This window comes from Pongo abelii, chromosome 5, assembly GCF_028885655.2.
Source record: "Pongo abelii isolate AG06213 chromosome 5, NHGRI_mPonAbe1-v2.0_pri, whole genome shotgun sequence".
NCBI lineage: Eukaryota > Metazoa > Chordata > Mammalia > Primates > Hominidae > Pongo > Pongo abelii.
The window spans coordinates 89351989-89373721 of NC_071990.2; the positions used below are offsets into that span (position 1 = coordinate 89351989).

Below are 21733 nucleotides of genomic sequence, written 5' to 3' on the forward strand. Positions count from 1 at the left end.
CAGTCATATTCTGATGAATGAACAGAACCTCCCTTACCACCACCTGGGAGTGCATTTATATCAAAGGAACCAACTACAATTCTTCTACCATTAAGAGCATCTCCAGCACCTCCCTGTTGAATGAGCAGGAAGGCCCACCCCTGGAACTTCATTGGAAAGCTCTCTCTGATACATACATTTGTTGAGTACCTTGGATTTGATGTAGTTCCTTTAGGAAAACCAATTTGGTTATAGCCTCCTGCAGATTTAACTTATTCTGAATTCTGTGGTATAAGGAAGGCTGTTTTAGAGTAATTCCAATTTATTTTTGCTAATATATCATCCTTGTAGTAAACTAGATCAAACCTATAAAAATGAGCAGATATATATTACCAGGAGGTCACAGATAGTGTTTGTATAACTCAGGCAGCTAGTCATGGAAGGTTTCAAACTTACTTCCTTTTACTCCAAAGCTTACTCCAAAGCTCTTATCCATATAATCTGAATAGTATTCTCAAAGCAATAATTTTATTTGGCTTTAAATATTTTCACCTTTCTTTTATAGATCTTTAAGGTCAAATAATCATTAATGATGGTATTATGGTTTGGGTTTAAGGGAAAAAAAAAACTAGAAAGGATCCTGGACATGATTTAATGAAAAAACACATTATTAATTATAAAAAACAAAAACACAACTTTTTTTTTTTTAAGACAAAGACAAGAACCCCAAATCTCACACCCAATCCTGAGTTCCTTTCAACATACCATACTGCTTCCCTTTTGCTTCTTCACAGATAACTATATAGCAGGCATTTTAAGGACAATTCTATCTAGCATCTTCCTCATCTTGCTACACTACTGAGAAAATTTAGGAAAGAATACTACAAGAGAATACAAAGAACTTTGAAAACGGTGGAACTAGATTAAAATCTTGAATCAGATGCTTAGAACAATTCTATCTAGTATCTTCCTCATCTTGCTACATTACTGAGAAAATTTAGGAAAGAATACTACAAGAGAATATAAAGAACTTTGAAAAAGGTGGAACTAGATTCAAATCTTGAATCAGATGCTTTTGATAAATGTGCACTGGGCTCCATACTTCACAATCCTTTTATGTTATTCAATTTTTAAGCAATGTAACCTGAAGCACGGTGCTCAGAATCTGCCAGATGGTGGCTGCTGGGACTGAATGAGTTAACACATACAAACCATTTGGTAGACATGGGGGGTCTCAACTTGGTTAGTTTGCTTTCCTGTTATTTCCTGGAGTTATTTTGCACTCAATTTATGTAGAAAAGTATGATAATATATCACATAAACAGAAGAATTTTCTTCCATTCCCTCTCCTTCAACTAAACAACAAGAAAACAGAACTAAACTGAAGAAATAAATGCCATTTGGTTTACTCTTATTCAATATATTCTTTAGCATAAAACTATTAATGGCAGTAAATGAAGAAAAATAATAAACTATTTGGTTTAGTTTCATTCTGTTGTTCCAGTTCAGACTGAATTGGAAAAGACTGGCTTTTCCATGAGGTTACTTATGAACTAAAACCAAAGTAAAACATGGCTTTGAAACAGAACGCTTGGAGCTCAAAATGTCTCAAGTTAGATATGTATGTCACAGATGTAACTCCTGAGCAGTGCCCCACGCAACCTACATTTTCTGGAAATGTATACCAAATTCCAGAGAGCCAGAGTCTCTGAAACAAATATTCAAAGGAACACCCTATGGTTTCAGTTATTTGCTTGCTCAGTTTCTCGTGTCACGTCATAATTTCTCATGTGAAAGAAACATGTAAAAAGAAAGTGCATCTGAGAATCCTAATGATCTGGATCCCAAGATGATAAAATAAGGCCCCATCTGCAATGGTTTGTCACTGCTTTAGGTGAGAGGGATGATTGTGGTGAAGAAATACTATTTTTAAAAATGACTTTTATGAGCCTGGTATTGTGCTAGGTACTTTATCCACACAACTCCATACAATTCATAAAGTAATTCTAAGAAGTGCATAGTGCCATTCCATTATGGACAAAAAGCCAAGGCATACCCACTACTACTGAGTTGAATGAGAACCCCACCAGGTTTTTCTAGTTCTAAAGTTTGTCCTAAGGATTAGACTGCTTTTCAACTGGATGACAAATCACCCTTGTGCATTTTAATAGATTCATTAGAAAATTTCCATGAAGATTTTGGACATAAACCTGTGTCAAACCAGCCTGCCACCTCTCTTACAATGGAATCTAAGCAAAAAAGCACAAGAGCCAAAACAAACTAAAAAACTGAAGGGTTCTATTCTTTCAGATAACATATACTTTTTCTCTAATCTGCCAAATTTCTCTATTGGTTAGATAGTATGAGCAATTTTCTCACAGGAAATCTCTTGTATTTATAGCAAGCTAATTACTTTTTAGACGTGATTGTCATATGTATGTGGATGGTTTTAGAATTCAATTCCGTCAAAAGCTGGAAAATTAATTCATGCCTCATCCCATGCAAGCCTCATGTTTTAAGAGATTAAAAGCCACTACAAAGACCTATTACCATGGCATTTCTGAAGTCTACTCTTAACTAAGAAACCCATTAATTAGCTTTTATGGATGATCTATTATCTCTAAGACAGAAGGTATCTTTGTTGTGATAAGTTCAATGTTCTACCTAATTGTAAAGAAAATTTAGAAAGAACAGTTTTATGCTTTAAAGTTTAGACCAAAACAAAGCTGGCATCTTAATCATGAATGTAACGCATTAAGACATAAAACAAAAGATTCTAGAAAATAAAATATTCATTATTTTAATTTTCTTTTAGTAAATCAGAGCTAGAATATTATTGGCTACAAAAAGTGAGATGTTAACTCTGATCTCTTACCAGTTAAAAAGAGGTACTTTACTATCTTTACAGATGTTTTTAATATACACTTTCCTCAAAAACTGCAATATGTTATTTGCCACACAATAACTGTTTTCTCTCAAGAGGGAAATGTAAGCAACATTTGAAAACTTCAATTTGTTGAAATATGTAACTGTCTGCTAAGCCTCATATTTTGTATCAGCCAAACTGAATTATACGACTTTTGGTAATGTTAAACAAAATTTAAAATTATTACCAATTTTGACTGTTACTCTATTTTTTTCAGTTAAATATGGTAATACATTTCAAAAATGATGTCAAAGATGTCACTTTACTACAGCAAATATTAGAACAGACATTTGGTAGAATCAACAGATGATGCATCCATGAATAACTTCTTTTATTTTAGAGGAGGTAACGTCTATTTCTTCATCTACATTGAGTCCCTTTAAAGCATGTGACACTATTATAATAAACGCCTTAAGCAGTTACAAGGCTTTTAAAGTAAGTAACCCTTTTGGGTTACTTATTTTACTATTGAATGGTACTGGGTTACTATTAAAATTTAATAGGCTTTTAAGACTACTCATCAGCATACAGAGCACCTACTATTCATATATCTCAGTCTGTGAGATACATACTTCCTCACTTCAACATGAAAAATTTCAGTGGCAAGTAAAGATATACACAGGCAAAATCTCAAAAAGTAAATAAGAATACAAGAAAAAATAAGATTTCACATGCAGTTTACAAGCACTTGCCAAGTAAGTGGCACAAATCATACACCACTCCCAAATAAAAAGGAATGCTCCTGCCCAGAAATTGGCTCATACTTCCCTTATAGTTCTTGCTGTATTACTCTCTGCGTTGTAGCTATTTGTATACATATCTCCTTGGAAGGACAGATTTTTACGATTTTCATTTCTGAATCCCACCACAATACTGAAAAATGCCTAGTACTTTGTAAGTGCTCAATAGATGTTTATTTGAAAACCTGAATGAATGATTAATGATGATGATACAGATGATGAAGACAGCAGCCACACTCAGAGCCAGGTACTGTTCTAAGTACCTTCACATGCATTAAGGAATTTATTCATTTGTTTTCTCTTTTTATCTCTACAAATGAGGAAACTAAGGCATAGAGAGAAAAAAATAGTTTGCCCCCACTCTTCTAACTCCTTCACACCTTTCAATTCGTGGCTTAAAAATGACTTCAATCAGGGAGGCCTTCTGTGACTCATTAGACAGGGCTAGCTACCCTTGCTCTCCATCTGAAGAGTACCTTTATTTTCCTTATCATTGTATTAGTCAATCCTGAAGTATTTATTCAATTAGCAGCCCTGTGCTGTAGGCAGTAAACTCCATAAAGGCAGGGACCATTTCAGTCTTATTCACTACTTGAATCTCAGTGCCTATCAAAGTACTTGGCACATAAAGGTGCTTAATGAATGTCAGTTTAATGAGTGAATGATGCATAACATGTGGTAGGTATTAATTAAATGTTAATTATCGAGCAATAAAGGCCAGTGCAGTGGCTCAGGCCTGTAATCCCAGCACTTTGGGAGGCCAAGGCGGGAGGATAACTTCAGCTCAGGAGTTTCAGACCAACATAGGCAGCATAGCAAGACCCTGTCTCTACAAAAAAAAAAAAAAAAAAAAAAAAAAATCCAGGCATGGTGGCATGTGCCTGTAGTCCCAGCTACTTGAGAGGCTAAGGTAGGAGGATCTCTTGAGCCTGGGAGATAGTGCAGTGAACTATGATCACACCACTGCACTCCAGCCTGGGTGACAGAGTGAGACCTTGTCTCAAAAAAAAAAAAAGCAACAAAAATAACTGGATCTGAGGTGATGTTGAAATTGTCAATTTAACTGTCCCATAGGCAGCTGAAGATTCAAAACTGAGGTTTTAGAAAAGAATGAGGATTGAGGATTAGAGGTGAAGAATTAAGAGTCATCTGCATATTATTATTCCAGTTACAAATGGCCATGACAAAGCTGTGACATTACAGTTCACCTATTTCTGAATATGTATTACATGTATATTCAGGAGAACTTAACACTATATATTTACGTTGTAAGCTCCCAAAATAAAAATTTGGATAAGGTCCCTATTAATGGAAAAAAGTAGATGAAACTATTCTTTAAGCGATTCCTCTGCACAGTATAATAAGCTGCTTGGGTTATTTTCATACCTAATAATATATTGCTTCTATGAGAGTCCCTAGAATCTGCCATTAGCATGTTTCCAGTTGGATAAAAAGCTCCCAGTTCATATTAATACTGCTGTGTTTTTTAAGATGACCAGCCGGGTGCAGTGGCTCACGCCTGTAATCTCAGTACTTTGGGAGGCCAAGGCGGGTGGATCATGAGGTCAGGAGTCTGAGACCACAGTGGCCAAGACAGTGAAACCCCATCTCTACTAAAAATACAAAAATTAGCTGGGCACGGTGGCAGGCGCCTGTAATCCCAGCTACTCAGGAAGCTGAGGCAGGAGAATCACTTGAACCCGTGAGGCGGAGGTTGCAGTGAGCTGACATGGCGCCACTGCACTCTAGCTTGGGCAACAGAGCGAGACACTGTCTAAAAAAAAAAAAAAAAAATTAACCATGGTGAAGCTGAAATATAGTGTAAGCATGATTATATACCATAAACACTCAGGTACCACAGATGAGCTCCATGCTGTAGAGACAAGCAAAGGATCTAAATCTGCAGAATGACTTAATAGAGGAATGTGGATTATAAATCACACTACACTATTACTGCTAAGACAAAAGTGAAAATTCCAGTAAAGCACTGACAGACAAAACAGAAAGCAGAACTGATTCAGTCATTTGGGTGGAGACACTTGAATTTACAGTGAGTACAAGCTAAGTTGCAAAGAGAAGTATTTTAAGTTTCAAACCTGTTTTTCATCACTTGGTATGGCTGTGAGTGGCAGTAACAAAGACTCCAGCTGCTGCCACAGTGAAGAAAGGGAGATTTTTGAGTAAAGGCAGCAGACTCATTGAAGAAAAGGAATCACTGTAAATGAAACAACACTCTTTCTGAGCATAACTGCAGCTGCTTTTTGTCATCTTGGCTGTATTCACACATATACAGCCAGTATACAGTAGCATCATATTCAAATATTTACAATCACAGGAGAAGTATATGTATTTAAAAGAAATAAAAAGTAAGTCTGTAGGTCCTTTAAACATACAAACACTGGCACTACTAGTGTGTAACAGTGCCTTAAGGAACACACAGAAGAATTAGCTACCTTGTCGTTTGAGAGAGAGAGAGAGAGAAAGAGAAAATAGGAATGTAATGTCAGTGAATCAAAGTACTATATCTTTCTCCAGGAGGGTGTAGAGATACCTTTAGGCTCACAGGTCAAAGCTTATGGGTGTATACAATAGGATGCAAGGAACTGCCAGAATTTCACCTTGAGAAATGACAGCTGACAGCAAATCATTAACTACAAAAATATACTAATCGTGGGCCACTTTTCAAGGCGGTAACTGACTTAAGGACATTTAACAAATCCTGAGGCCACTGCCTTATTAAAGCACAGGGCAACAGCCTAAGATGATACCCCAAATAAATGTTATATAAATTACAGAACACTTTGACAAGGTAGGGATACTTCTAATATATCAAAGGGAAAATTTTACATAAATGCTTGCTTTAAAAAGCCACAGGGAAAATACTTCATTAAATGATGATGTTGGATAACTGAAGTAAGTATATACAGGCTGACATTTCTATAGAGGTTCTTCTTTAAAATGCACTCTTGCATGTGCTGGCTCCCGTGAAATACCTGACATTTTCAAATGTAAGTCAGCAATATTTATACAAGAACAGTGCCATAAGAACAAAAAGGGTGGGGTTGGAAAGCCAGAAAAACCTGAGTTCTAATCTCAATTCCATCATTTGCTGATTTTATGACCATGGGCAAGTTATTTAACCTCTCTGAGTTTCCATTTTCTCATATGCAAATAAAAGCAATATTTACTTAATAAGACTGCTATAAACAGTAGAAGGTATAATATGTCTTAGGCACATAATATGTGCTCAATAAAAATGATTTATTTTGCCTATTTATAAAAATACTTTTTCTTCTATACCTAGTACAATTAAAGTCATGTAATTCTGTTTATGCCAGAGCTAAGTTTGAAAAAATTATCTTTGATCTCGACACAAACATCTAACCTTGAAAATAATGTCAAAGATTATTATTTCCAAAAGGGAAGTACAAATGCGCCTTGACTTACAATAGGGTTACATCCTGCTTAGCCCACTGTAAGTTGAAAATATCATTAAGTCAAAAATGCATTTAATACACCTAACCTACCTAACCTCACAGCTTAGCATAGCCTACTTTAAGTGTGCTTAAGACACTTACATTAGCTTACATTTGGGAAAAAAAATCATCTAATATGAACCCTACTTTATACTTCCTGTTGACCAGGTCTGAAAAAAAAAAAGACACACACAAAAGACAGCATAAATCCTATTTTATAATGAAGTGTCGAATGTCTCATATAGTTTACTGAATATAGTACTGAAAGGGAAAGAACGATTGTATGGGCACTGAAAGCACAGTTTCTACTGAATGTGTATTACTTTCACAACATCACAAATTGAAAAATCTCCACACAATAATAATGGGAGACTTTAACACCCCACTGTCAACATTAGACAGATCAACGAGACAGAAAGTTAAAAAGGATGTCCAGGAATTGAATTCAGCTCTGCACCAAGTGGACCTAATAGACATCTACAGAACACTCCACCCCAAATCAACAGAATATACATTCTTCTCAGCACCACACCACACCTATTCCAAAACTGGCCACATAGTTGGAAGTAAAGCACTCTTCAGCAAATGTAAAAGAACAGAAATTATAACAAACTGTCTCTCCGACCACAGTGCAATCAAACTAGAACTCAGGATTAAGAAACTCACTCAAAACTGCACAACTACATGGAAACTGAACAAGTTGCTCCTGAATGACTACTGGGTACATAACAAAATGAAGGTAGAAATAAAGATGTTCTTTGAAACCGACAAGAACAAAGACACAACATACCAGAATCTCTGGGACACATTTAAAGCAGTGTGTAGAGGGAAATTTATAGCACTAAATGCCCACAAGAGAAAGCAGGAAAGATCTAAAATTGACACCCTAACATCACAATTAAAATAACTAGAGAAGCAAGAGCAAACACATTCAAAAGCTAGCAGAAGGCAAGAAATAACTAAGATCAGAGCAGAACTGAAGGAGACAGAGACACAAAAAACCCTTCAAAAAATCAATGAATTCAGGAACTGGTTTTTTGAAAAGATCAACAAAATTGATAGACCACTAGGAAGACTAATAAAGAAGAGAGAAGAATCAAATAGACACAATAAAAAATGATAAAGGGGATATCACCACCGATCCCACAGAAGTACAAACTACCATCAGATAATACTATCAACACCTCTACGCAAATAAACCAGAAAATCTAGAAGAAATGGATAAATTCCTGGACACATAAACCCTCCCAAGACTAAACCAGGAAGAAGTTGAATCTCTTAATAGATCAATAACAGGCTCTGAAATTGGGGCAATAATTAATAGCTTACCAACCAAAAAAAGTCCAGGACCAGATGGATTCACAGCTGAATTCTACCAGAGGTACAAAGAGGAGCTGGTACCATTCCTTCTGAAACTATTCCAATCAATAGAAAAAGAAGGAATCCTCCCTAACTCATTTTATGAGGCCAGCATCATCCTCATACCAAAGCCTGGCAGAGACACAACAAAAAAAGAGAATTTTAGACCAATATCCCTGATGAACATTGATGCAAAAATCCTCAATAAAATACTGGCAAACCAAATCCAGCAGCACATCAAAAAGCTTATCCACCATGATCAAGTGGGCTTCATCCCTGGGATGCAAGGCTGGTTCAATATACACAAATCAATAAACATAACCCAGAATATAAACAGAACCAAACACAAAAACCACATGATTATCTCAATAGATGCAGAAAAGGCCTCTGACAAAATTCAACAGCCCTTCATGCTAAAAATTCTCAATAAATTAGGTATTGATGGGACGTATCTCAAAATAATAAGAGCTATGCATGACAAACCCACAGCCAATATCATACTGAATGGGCAAAAACTGGAAGCATTCCCTTTGAAAACTGGCACAAGACAGGGATGCCCTCTCTCACCACTCCTATTCAACATAGTGTTGGAAGTTCTGGCCAGGGCAATCAGGCAGGAGAAAGAAATAAAGGGTATTCAATTAGGAAAAGAGGAAGTCAAGTTGTCCCTGTTTGCAGATGACTGTATATCTAGAAAACCCCATCGTCTCAGCCCAAAATCTCCTTAAGCTGATAGGCAACTTCAGCAAAATCTCAGGATACAAAATCAATGTGCAAAAATCACAAGCATTCTTATACACCAATAACAGACAAACAGAGAGCCAAATCATGAGTGAACTCCCATTCACAATTGCTTTAAAGAGAATAAAATACCTAGGAATCCAACTTACAAGGGATGTGAAGGACCTCTTCAAGGAGAACTACAAACCACTGCTCAATGAAATAAAAGAGGATACAAACAAATGGAAGAACATTCCATGCTCATGGGTAGGAAGAATCAATATCGTGAAAATGGCCATACTGCCCAAGGTAATTTATAGATTCAATGCCATCCCCATCAAGCTACCAATGACTTTCTTCACAGAATTGGAAAAAACTACTTTAAAGTTCATATGGAACCAAAAAAGAGCCTGCATTGCCAAGACAATCCTAAGCCAAAAGAACAAAGCTGGAGGCATCACGCTACCTGATTTCAAACTATACTACAAGGCTACAGTAACCAAAACAGCATGGTACTGGTACCAAAACAGAGATATAGACCAATGGAACAGAACAGAGCCCTCAGAAATAATACCACACATCTACAACCATCTGATCTTTGACAAACCTGACAAAAACAAGAAATGAGGAAAGGATTCCCTATTTAACAAACGGTGCTGGGAAAACTGGCTAGCCATATGTAGAAAGCTGAAACTGGATTCCTTCCTTACACCTTACACAAAAATTAATTCAAGATGGATTAAAGATTTAAATGTTAGATCTAAAACCATAAAAACCCTAGAAGAAAACCTAGGCAATACCATTCAGGACATAGGCATGGGCAAGGACTTCATGTCTAAAACACCAAAAGCAATGGCAACAAAAGCCAAAATTGACAAATGGGATCTAATTAAACTAAAGAGCTTCTGCACGGCAAAAGAAACTACCATCAGAGTGAACAGGCAACCTACAGAATGGGAGAAAATTTTTGCAATCTACTTATCTGACAAAGGGCTAATATCCAGAATCTACAAAGAACTCAAACAAATTTACAAGAAAAAAACAACCCCATCAAAAAGTGGGCAAAGGATATGAACAGACACTTCTCAAAAGAAGACATTTATGCAGCCAAAAGACACATGGAAACATGCTCATCACTGGCAATCAGAGAAATGCAAATCAAAACCACAATGAGATATCATCTCACACCAGTTAGAATGGCGATCATTAAAAAGTTAGGAAACAACAGGTGCTGGAGAGGATGTGGAGAAATAGGAACACTTTTACACTGTTGGTGGGGCTGTAAACTAGTTCAACCATTGTGGAAGTCAGTGTGGCGATCCCTCAGGGATCTAGAACTAGAAATACCATTTGACCCAGCCATCCCATTACTGGGTATATACCCAAAGGATTATAAATCATGTTGCTTTAAAGACACATGCACACGTATGTTTATTGTGGCACTACTCACAATAGCAAAGACTTGGAACCAACCCAAATGTCCAACAATGATAGACTGGATTAAGAAAATGTGGCACATATACACCATGGAATACTATGCAGCCATAAAAAATGATGAGTTCATGTCCTTTGTAGGGACATGGTTGAAGCTGGAAACCATCATTCTCAGCAAACTATTGCAAGGACAAAAAACCAAACACTGCATGTTGTCACTCATAGGTGGAAATTGAACAACAAGAACACTTGGACACAGGAAGGGGAACATCACACACCAGGGGGAGGGGGGAGGGATAGCATTAAGAGATACACCTAATGTAAATGATGAGTTAATGGGTGCAGCACACCAACATGGCACATGTATACATATGTAACAAAAACCTGCACGTTATGCACATGTACCCTAGAACTTAAAGTATAATAAAAAAAATATATATATGAAAATAAAAATAAGTAAATAAATAAATTGAAAAATTGTAAGTTGAACCATTGAGGTCGAGGACCATCAGTATTATATATTGAATCAGAAATATGCAAATTCTATTATAGGGCAGCTAACACCAGAGTACAGGTTTCTTCTTCCAGATTAACATGGAGACACACTGAAAGAAATGTTTATTGGTAATAGTATACTACAGAAACTAGATTTTTAGATTTATATGTTACTTATAGTTTATAAATAATAATTATTTATTTTTAACACAAACTCTTGATGCCAGGTTTTCAAAATTGTGAAGTTTCTGAAGAAGCTGTGAATGTAATAACAAAGGGTAATTATCATCTTCGATGGGGAAAAGGGTGCAGTGATCTGATTTCTCTTCCACAATGAAAATATGTACTGAACAAGATGGGTACAGTGGCTCATGCCTGTAATGCCAGCACTTTGGGAGGCCAAGACAGGTGACACTTGAAGCCAGGAATTTGAGACCAGCCTGGGCAACATAGGGAGATCCTGTCTCTATAAAAAATTAGCTGGGCATGGTGGCATGCACCTGTAGTCCCAGCTACTCAGGAGGCTGAGGCAGGAGGATCACTTGAGCCTGAAAGTTTGAGGCTGCAGTGATTGTACCTGCACTCCAGCCTGGGTGACAGAACCAACACCCTGTTAAAAAAAAAAAAAAAAAAAAAAAGAAGAAGAAGAAAAGAAGGAAGGGAGGAAGGGAGAGAGGGAGGAGGGGAGGGGAGGGGAGGTGGGGAGGGAACAAAAACATGCCCTGAACAAACTTAACCAATCAATCTGTTCTATTTTTCCTGAATCAAATTCTCTTATGAAAAGTATGTCTAACAGACTTAGGCTTGATTTTAAACTCTTAAGACACAAAACAATGATGAAAATAACTGAAATAACAACTATGGAAAAGAAGAATCTTCCATGGCTTGAACTGTCAGATTCAAAGATACAATCAGCCACATTAAGAAAGGATCTCTACGTTTGCATTCACTTCCTGTCACAAATAATAGCTCAACTTGAGCAGTAACAGAATATCAGAAACAACAAACAGAAACACTAACTTCAACTCTTTTTATATTAGTTCCATTTCTTTCTCTTAGGAACCATTACTTCAAATAATGTGAAGAAGATATAAAAATATTTTGCTACCTGACAGGTAGTAAGACTGTAAGACTTAGGAATCCAGGACCCTTTTGTTATCATCCATGGCAATGACCATTTATTACTAGCTTTTTAAGCTGGGGCCTAAAGAAGCCATCTGAATTATTGGTATGAATTACCAAGAAAATATCAGTACCCCCAGTATTAATTTAGAAATTCTTATGGTAGTCTGTATTGTTGTCAACATATTAAATGACGAGTTAATGGGTGCAGTACACCAACATGGCACATGTATACATATGTAACAAATCTGCACATTCTGCACATGTACCCTAAAACTTAAAGTATAATAATAATTTAAAAAAATTCTAACACCAATTTACCTCTTCATATCCTATTATCTCCCTATACAAACCTTTGCACCTACCCAACTACACCTCTTGTACGCCAGGTGAACAAAGCTCCACACTTCGCTTTCTATTTTCCTAAATTATCTGTCCATCCTTTTATCTCTACAGAGGCAGAGAAAGATAAAAACACACACATGCATGCATTCACTCACAACCTACCATTCTCCTAATTGGTAGCGCAAAACAGTTCTCGTTTCCTTTGTGAATCCTACCTCAACTGCCTCAGTCCACAGGTTCTCCTCAGCTTTTGACATTTATAACCAATTCTAGGCATCTGACACATCACATCCAACTTTGTGTTATAATTACCTTTTTACAGAGAGATTTCTTTGTAAATCAGCTATGAGTAAGTTGAAGGCAGATAAAATATGTTACTAATCTTTATATGCCCAGTCTCCACCAAAGTGTCTTGTACATATGCAGTAAGTCCTAACTTACCATCAACAGGTTCTTGGAAATTGTGACCTTAAGCAAAGCAATGTACAGCAGGTCCTTGAATAATATCATTTTGTTAAAATGTGGGCAAGGAAAAAAACTTGGCTTTGTTATATGTCATTTCTCTTAAAGTCACAGTTTCCAAGAACCTATCATTGATGTTAAGTGAGGACTTACTGTATATTTAATGTTTGTATGTTTGTTTTTGACTAGTAGGTAAATTTTGAGACATGTAACAGACAAGAAGATAGTATGTATAGTCACAGAAAGAGGGATTGTAAACACATTTCATGCATTAAACAGAAGTGGGTGTTAGGTAAAATAAGGGTATGATGGGAGGGGAAAACATGATGGAAGGAATTTATGTTTGCTACAGTGGGCAACAGTTCATTTTAATGTAAAAGTGGCCAAAATCAAATTAATGCAGCATAAAAAGGTTCTAGCCGGGCACGGTGGCTCACGCCTGTAATCCCAGCACTTTGGGAGGCCAAGGCGGGTGGATCATGAGGTCAGGAGATCGAGACCAGCCTGGCTAACATGGTGAAACCCCGTCTCTAATAAAAATACAAAAAATTAGCCGGGCGTGGTGGCGGGCGCCTGTAGTCCCAGCTACTCGGGAGGCTGAGGCAGGAGAATGGCGTGAACCTGGGAGGTGGAGCCTGCAGTGAGCCGAGATCGTGCCACTGCACTCCAGCCTGGGCGAAAGAGCGAGACTACGTCTCAAAAAAAAAAAAAAAAAAAAAAAAAAAAAAGGTTCTAAAAGCCATAAATAGGAGAATGAATTTGTGCTAGAGTATTGAGATACCCAAAATAAAGACTATAGAGTGTAAGGTTTTGAGGAAGAAAGTGATGTGGACCTAGCCCAGGGCATTCAGAAGAGGTGGATGTTAACTGTCCTGGCCAACAGTGCTGACTGAAGGAGAGACCAGGCCTCAAGGAGAGTGGACCAAGCAAGGGTATTCCTAGGACTCTAACACGAATGAATAGAATTCAAATGAACAGAATTGTCTTTACATTTTTTCTCCCAAACTATAATTTTTCATGATTTTACTGATTTATTAAATCATTCAAACCAGTAAAAGCACCTGAAAATCACTGTCAGACTTTGCTTAAGATTTTTACTTATTATGGATAAGAATGACTCCTAAAAGGGTCTGGGAGCCTGCAAGGAATAGCATGGAAGAGTTCATCACTAATAGTAACTTTTCCTCACTAATACAATTTCTACTTTTTCCTTGTGTGGCTATTCCTCTCTGGATATCTCCATTTAGTGACATCTAATGACCTATATTACGTGCATGTTACTTTACTTCATTCATTCTTTTGCTAAACTATAACCACCCTGGGAACCTTTTCTTGATTATTCTCTGCCTTTTACATCACCCAATTAACCATGTGCTATACAACCAACCTACTCATTCCAAAACTTAAAAACATCTGTTCCTTCTCCCTGCAATTCTGCTATAATTCTTTTTGCAGCTGAAATCAGCCCTGAGTCATCAAAATGCCTCCAAGAAAGACTGATCTTGAAAAACATTAGAATTTTTTAATTCCAGCTATGCTCACACAAGGCATACTCAACTTTGGGCAAAAAAATGAGAAACTGTTTTCACTGAATCTAGCGTGATGGCAAAACCTACTAGAAAAAAAAATCTTGAAAATGAGATATTATCTTTATCTTTCTGAGCTAATCAGGGCACTCAAAATGCATAGGTGATTTGTTTACATAAGTGATCTCCTACCAGCTAGTTCTTAAAGAAATAAAATAGACTTCTAGAGACTATTTCAAATTAATAACTATATAATACTGTTACCCAAATCTTGTGGACATGAAGAAGTAATCAACTAAAAGTAAAAGAAAAACAACAAGTAGGGTTGACCCTTCTAAAAAATGACAGGTAGGAGAAATACATGACATAGTAAACTTCCAAACAGGATGCTCTGGGAACAGAAAATACTTCATAATGATATCAGAAAATATTATAATAAGAAGCCCTTTAATATCTCAGAGATTCACAATTATTCCCAATGCAAGAATTCTCAGCTTTTGCTATTAACAACTAAGGAAGATAAACACTCAACGTGACTAAATGAGTAGCAGAGGTGAGATTATAACTTTGAGATCTCTTTATACTCCCATCTCTTTGTATGTTAAAAAAAAAAAAAAAAAACACACAATGATTCTCTATTTTGGTCTTTGTCGTTAAAACCACATTCCTTTGGTCAAGTCACTTGGTCCAGTCAGTGGACTAGGATAATTTTGGCATACAAGCAGAACTCAGAAAGGGTCCAAGAACTATAATAATATACTATATATGACAATAATGCAATAGAAACAGTAACTAATTACTTCAAAATAGTATACAGAAAAAAAACTCTGCATACAAGGCAATATAGTGTAACTATGTTGTCATCTTCCCCATCTGTAACTGGAATGTTTAAAGTACCTACACTTTTACAGGTTGTTTGAGAATTAATTAGAATAGTGCCTGTTGGGCATATAGTGCTCAACAAATGTTGGCTATTTTTCTATTTGATAAAAGCACTAACTTTAAAAGTTAAAAACATAATTATTCATGTTTTTGGTTTTAAACAAATAAATTATCCTGTTTTTCTTTTTCATATTAAAGTTATAAAATGCTGACAAAGAAAAAAAGGATGAGATTTCCAAAAATATATCAGTATGGTTGTAACATTTCACAGTAAGATGTAAAAATTACTATATATAAAGAATACATTAAATTTAAATATCCTTTTATATTATTCATTTCCCTATGTCTCAGCCTTCTTGCCCCCCCAAATTTTTATTTTAAACAAAATTTCCACTAGATAATTGCTTTAACTGGCCAATAACACTTAGAAAGCAAATCTGATGTAAAATACTACAATCTACTAAGAAGAAATTATGGATCATCAAACAACCTAAAATGTCATTTTATGTCTGTGCACATAGGCTGTGGATAGATTAATTTTAAAAGAGTATGTATGTAAATATGTATATGTACATGTAAATAAAATGTGTGTTCATTGTTAATATTTTGCAAGTTACCAAACTTAAATCTCAGCAAAAAACTTCAATATCTTATAATTTTTCACTATTATTAACTGAGTCAACTAATCAGAAGCAACATATTATTTTAGCAGATGAATGATCACTTGTGAAGCTATTTCCTGAGTATTGGAAATGCTCTGATCTTGTGACACTGTAAAAAGAATTTAAATATACAGTTAAATATTTAACATATTTTAGTAAAACTGTCAATAACCAAATGGTAACTTAATGCTGACTTCTATTTTCAATGTCACAAATTTACAACTTTCTCCAAATCTTGTACTTCATTGCATTTAGTATAGTTTGCAAATCTTCTGAACTGCAAACTTGTCATTTTATTTATAGGCAATTAATTCTGTAGATAATAAAATTTGAGGACATGGAGAAGACAAATATTTAGTTCACAATTTAGAAAAAAACTATTTTAAGAGATTATTAGATTTACTTGAATACATCTCTTTATTCCTGTTTTAGAAAATTAAAGATCCCTCTAATCCACACACCACAACATTAATGACAAGATGTCACTTACAGCAGCAATCTCAAACTTCTGAAGGTGCTCACATACCAAGTTAATACTTCCTATTACAAATTTGGGGAACGTGTGGATTTCTATGATCTAGACTTGGAGTTTGTTAGTGCTCTTTGGGGTGGAGGCGGAGAGAGAATTATCAGGAAAATGGGTCTTGTTTTGCTTGGGGTTGTTCACAATGTGCATGTTTTCAGAAGAGTCAACCAAAACAAGCACAGGTCTGGAGCTTTCCTAAATGCATAAATTACAGCCACACACCACTTGAAATAGGTCTTTACTGTTGTGCCTGCATTTAGGGTAAGGATGGAAGGAGAGTTATTTTGTTTTTTGAGACTTTATCAGGCAAGAGGACAAGAGAACACTCTTTTATAATGGATTAGTATTTGCTGAAGGAATGAGTTTTCTCCTTTCTGTAATAAGTAAAATGCATAACTTCTAGACATTTAATATGAATCTAGATCAGAAACTGTGGCATTATTTATCAGACACGACTTCAGCAATAGGCATTTTTACATAACCTTTTATATTTACATGGTTATTAGTGTCTCTGAAATTCAAGTGAGAGAACTACTTCTTTTTAGAAGCAAAGTACTGGTTAAAGAAAACAACAGGATAAGAAGTACCATGTTAGTTCCTTTCACCAAAATAGGAGGTCCACTGACTGCACTGTAAATACCTAAGTAGGTAAAGTATTGCATTTCCTTTTTTGGAAAACTTTTCAAAGATACAAAAGAAAATTGTTTATTCTTTGTTCAAGCCATGTTTAACAAGAACTCACCTTAATATAGTAGTATGTTTTAAAAAACACTAGAATATGCCAAAATATTTCCAACAGTTTTCTACAAAATGTCTAGCTCAAAAGTCATCGAAATTTCCAGCTAAGAAAAATGCTAAATTTCTTAATCAAAAAACAATTTGAGGGCTATATTTAAAGTGTTCTCAGAATAATGTATTCACAAAATCTATATTCCAAATAAAGTTGATGTTAATAATAATTTACAACCACAATTTTAAATTAGAAAATAAAATTGATTTATATTGCCACAAAGATATACTAAGCCCAAGATGTAACAGAGATTAGAAATCAAAATTTTCAATGCAGTAAATATGTATGTAATTAGAACCAGAGCTTTTAAATAGTTTGATGAACTTCATGGTATATACTTAATGTTAAAAACAACAGAAAACAAAAAACAAAGCCCACTTGGCTTTCCAGTCATTCTTCAATTATAATGTTAAGAAATATTTATTAGTGCTTTCATATACCAGCAACTGGGCTAAATGCTGAGGATACAGAAATGGACAAGAAATAGCTCAGCCTCATAGGACTTATAGTCTTTTGATAAGTTGTCTAAGGACACAAAGATAATACTGAGATTGAAACGTGCGTATTTTAGGACTTATGTGGCACTCTGTTTTGTTAATAATGCTACCAAAAGCACCTGGGTAGGAGAACAACCATTATAGACTATCTTTTAGAACTTTTATCTACAACTACTGTATGACTTGTTAGTAATCACTGCATGATTTTTAACATCCAGAAAGTTACAGTGTAGGGTAGCTCGACACTCAGCAGTAATCCCAAAATGCTCTGTCAGCAACTGTGGAGAATAAGAAGCGGTCAGCAACTTAACAGCTATTGCATGGAAGTAGGGAGAATTTAGTATCCATAAGGTTTTCCTTTAACCTTCGTTTACTTTTTGAATCTATTTTCAACAAAGGGATAAACACTTCATCCTTTATTACTGTAATATGAGACACTGAAAATTTTCCTCATCATTAAGAGTATTACAGAAAATTTAGCCATTATTCAATGACTATGTCACATAGATCTAGACCTGATTTCATTCCTTTCTCTCAAGTTTTCACCTACCTCCTTTTCTTTCTAATTTTTTCATCTAAGGAAGATCTTACCTTTATTTCTTTCTCTATCCTCAAAAAACATGAAATCACTTGGGAGACAGAGTAGATGTGCAAGGCTCCCCTCTGTTCTTGAGAATTAGTACTTTTGAAACAGAAAATAGTTTTACTTGGCTCCATAAAACATTTTAATTCATTTCTCATTCATCTTTCCCTTCCTCCCTCTTCCCAGTAACTATGAGATCTCATCTTTTTCTTCCCCTCCATAGACATTCTGAGGGTAATCATGAGTTCAGGGACAGGTAAGCCTCCTCCCTATCATCTGTATCACAAAATGTGGCACTCTCCTGCCAGAAGCATATGGTAGCATTAGCTGGACAAGTCCTACCCTGAAGCTGTGTTTGCCAAACTGTGAGTCGTGACCCATTTTCCAATACAGAAATTAATTTAGTGGGTTGAGACCAGCATCTAAAAACTAAATCAAAAGAAAAAGAAACAAAACAAAATGGCATCACACATATTTTGAAACTTCAGTTCACATTACATGTATGTAAATACATGTATGTGTGCATATACTAGAACCTGAAGGAAATATATTTTGTGCAGCCCTACAGGTTATGAACAAAAGTTTGGAAGTCATCGAACTAGAACATTCAGTTATTCTTCAGATATTTTAGAGGTTTAAAATATGAATGTTAGTTTCTTTTAGTAAAAATAGTGTTGATCTAATAAGCCACATATTTTCCAAAAGATCATCAGTCAGCAAACAAACCAAATCATTACTAACAGGTTTCCTAGCATATTTCAGTCTTTTATAATAGAAAGATTCCAAATAAATACTTTACTTTTAAATTTAATTTAGGCTAAATATTAACATTTACTTGCTATTAATCTCAAAAATATTTTTAACATATCAAATAACAATCTGAGCTTGAAATACTTTAAAGGAAAAATATGTTACTTTAAAAAAAATAGAAATGATGTCCAAGTGGATGGTTTGATAGATTTTCAATTTTGACTTCAAAAATGAAGAGATAAGTATTTCTTTGCATCTACTGCATATGCACACGAATACAAACATCACTCTTACGTTTCCTTGGCTGTAGAGATTTTTTAAAATTCAAGCTCAGAAAGCTTAGAGTATCTGACTGTGACTAATGGCACCCAGTTACTCAGCAGGGACAGAACCAGACTGAGGCAGGGAATAATGTTGCTGTACTGACTGAAAAATAACTGCCTCAAAAAAATAATCCCAAATAATGGTTATAGTCCTTACTTTCCACATATGGTTGCTGCAAAAAATTCCTACTTAAAATATAGAAGACTTTTTCAAGGCTTTCTGCAGTGTCAAAGTGGAAACTTGGGTCTGACTCAGCCTTACAGCCACTCACAATTCTTGGACTGTCAGAACTGGAAAAGACAACTAATATCAAGAGATGGCCCTGTAGCCTTGTGTCTCTCCATAACAACCCTTTGGCTGATAAAATGTGATGTTGAGAGGCTTCAATCCTTCTTGGTTTTTATGGATTCTGGCTGGTAAGTGAAGCTTTCATAATGAGAAACCTACAAGAATTAGCATTAAGATTTTTACTAGACTTTGACATGCTCTAGCAAACAACACAGAGTAACTGGTGTAAAATGTAAACTATTAAACTAGACCATATCTACAAAAATAAGATGTGAAAAATAGAATATATACATATATACATTAAGAAAAAGGTATTATGAAAAGATATATAGAAATAACAAGTCCCCAATCCTCACATAAAGGACTTCTGAAAAACTTCCCTTTTTAATTTCAAAGACTGCATGTAAAGGTATAATGAACTACATCGCTTACTTAATAAAATCCTAAGTGGCATACATCCCAGTACATTTAGAAATTTAATCTCAATAAAGTCAAAGGAGTTACAGTCTTGGATAAGGATGAAATTTGCTTCATTTATAGTATAAAACTATAGTTGTGGATATGTTAAGCATGTCCTTTCTTACTCCATGTTATCACTCATTATAAAATGATTGGTGTTTTATTTAGCTTATTATATTTTAGGATAAAGCAAGAGGATAATCAAGCATGTTTAACATCAAGTTCAAATAAAAAATTTTCTCTGCAAACTTAATGTTTTATGAATCCAGTATCTCTTTGGTTAATAGAAAACTTGGGAGAACATTTTATTCACTTATTATGGTTCACAATTTGGGGTCCTTGAATGCACTCCAGTGGGGTTCATGAAACCTCTGAAATTATAAGCAAAAGTATATGTATGTATGTAAACTTTTCTAGGGAGAGGGTTCATGGTTTGCACAGGATTTTGAAAGGGGTCAGTGATCTGGGAGTAGAGTCTCTACCTTGGGTGAAAGTTGAGGACTGAGCTTCTTTGAAAAAGAACCTTCCCCATGACTTACTGAAGATGTTAAGAGATTTAAAAAAAAAAAAGTAAGTTGAGGAAGGCCAGGCACAGTGGCTCAATCTGTAACTTTGGGAAGCTGAGGCAGGAGACTTGCTTGAGCCCAGGAGTTGCAGACCAGCCTGCGCAACAATGTGAGACCTCATCTCTATAAAAAATTTAAAAATTAGCTGAACATGGTGGCAACACGCCAGTAGTCCCAGCTACTCGAGAGGCTGAGCTGCAGAAAATAGTGGATAGGAGACAGGACTAACACGTATCTCCCACTTGGATGAACAGAACAGTGTGTGAAGACTCACATTGTGAACTTCTGCTCCAAGAACCACCAAAGAAACATACCAGGAAGACCAAAAGAAGTCACAGACCCTTTGAAAGAAGTGACTTGCTGCTGCAAACTCCATGAGACAGCCAAAAAACTGTGAGTTCCCAAAGTGTGATAGGGGAAAAGTCTGCTTCTGAACATATATCCCCACTGGAAAACCTGAAAATCCAGATCATGGGAGAAGGATTTAACCTCACGTAGAGCTGAAATGGATTTAGAGAGCTGAGGAAAATACTAAAGTAGAAGCAGCAGGAAGAGCCCTGTAGGCACTCCTGGTCTCCAGCTTGAGCCCAGGGAGGCCATTCTTGGTCTTATCTGAGAGAGGTCCTTGGGGAAGGCAGCCAGCAGAATTGCGAAGGAGCCACAAAGTGAAAGAAGCTCCAAGATGAACTCTGTAATAATTTCAAATGAGCACAAGTTTTCCTAAACAGAATTGGGGGGTGGGGAGGCAAATGGAAAATACAGGTATGAGCACAGAAACTGCAGCTGACGGTGCAGGCAGGTGGGGAGGGGCGAGGCCTGAGA

The 21733-nt window shown here is 35.8% G+C and overlaps 1 protein-coding gene across 6 annotated transcripts in view; it reads right to left on the reverse strand.

The window, feature by feature from the left end:
* RNGTT (RNA guanylyltransferase and 5'-phosphatase) overlaps nt 1-21733 on the reverse strand; it is a 408235-nt gene that overhangs the window by 77180 nt on the left and 309322 nt on the right. The window contains exon 15 of one of the 6 annotated variants that reach the window (XR_008519039.1): nt 5742-5860. The exons of the other annotated variants lie outside the window; for them this stretch is intronic. The gene's annotated coding sequence lies outside the window, so the exon portion shown is untranslated. The remainder of the gene's footprint in view (nt 1-5741; nt 5861-21733) is intronic. 6 annotated transcript variants of the gene reach the window in all.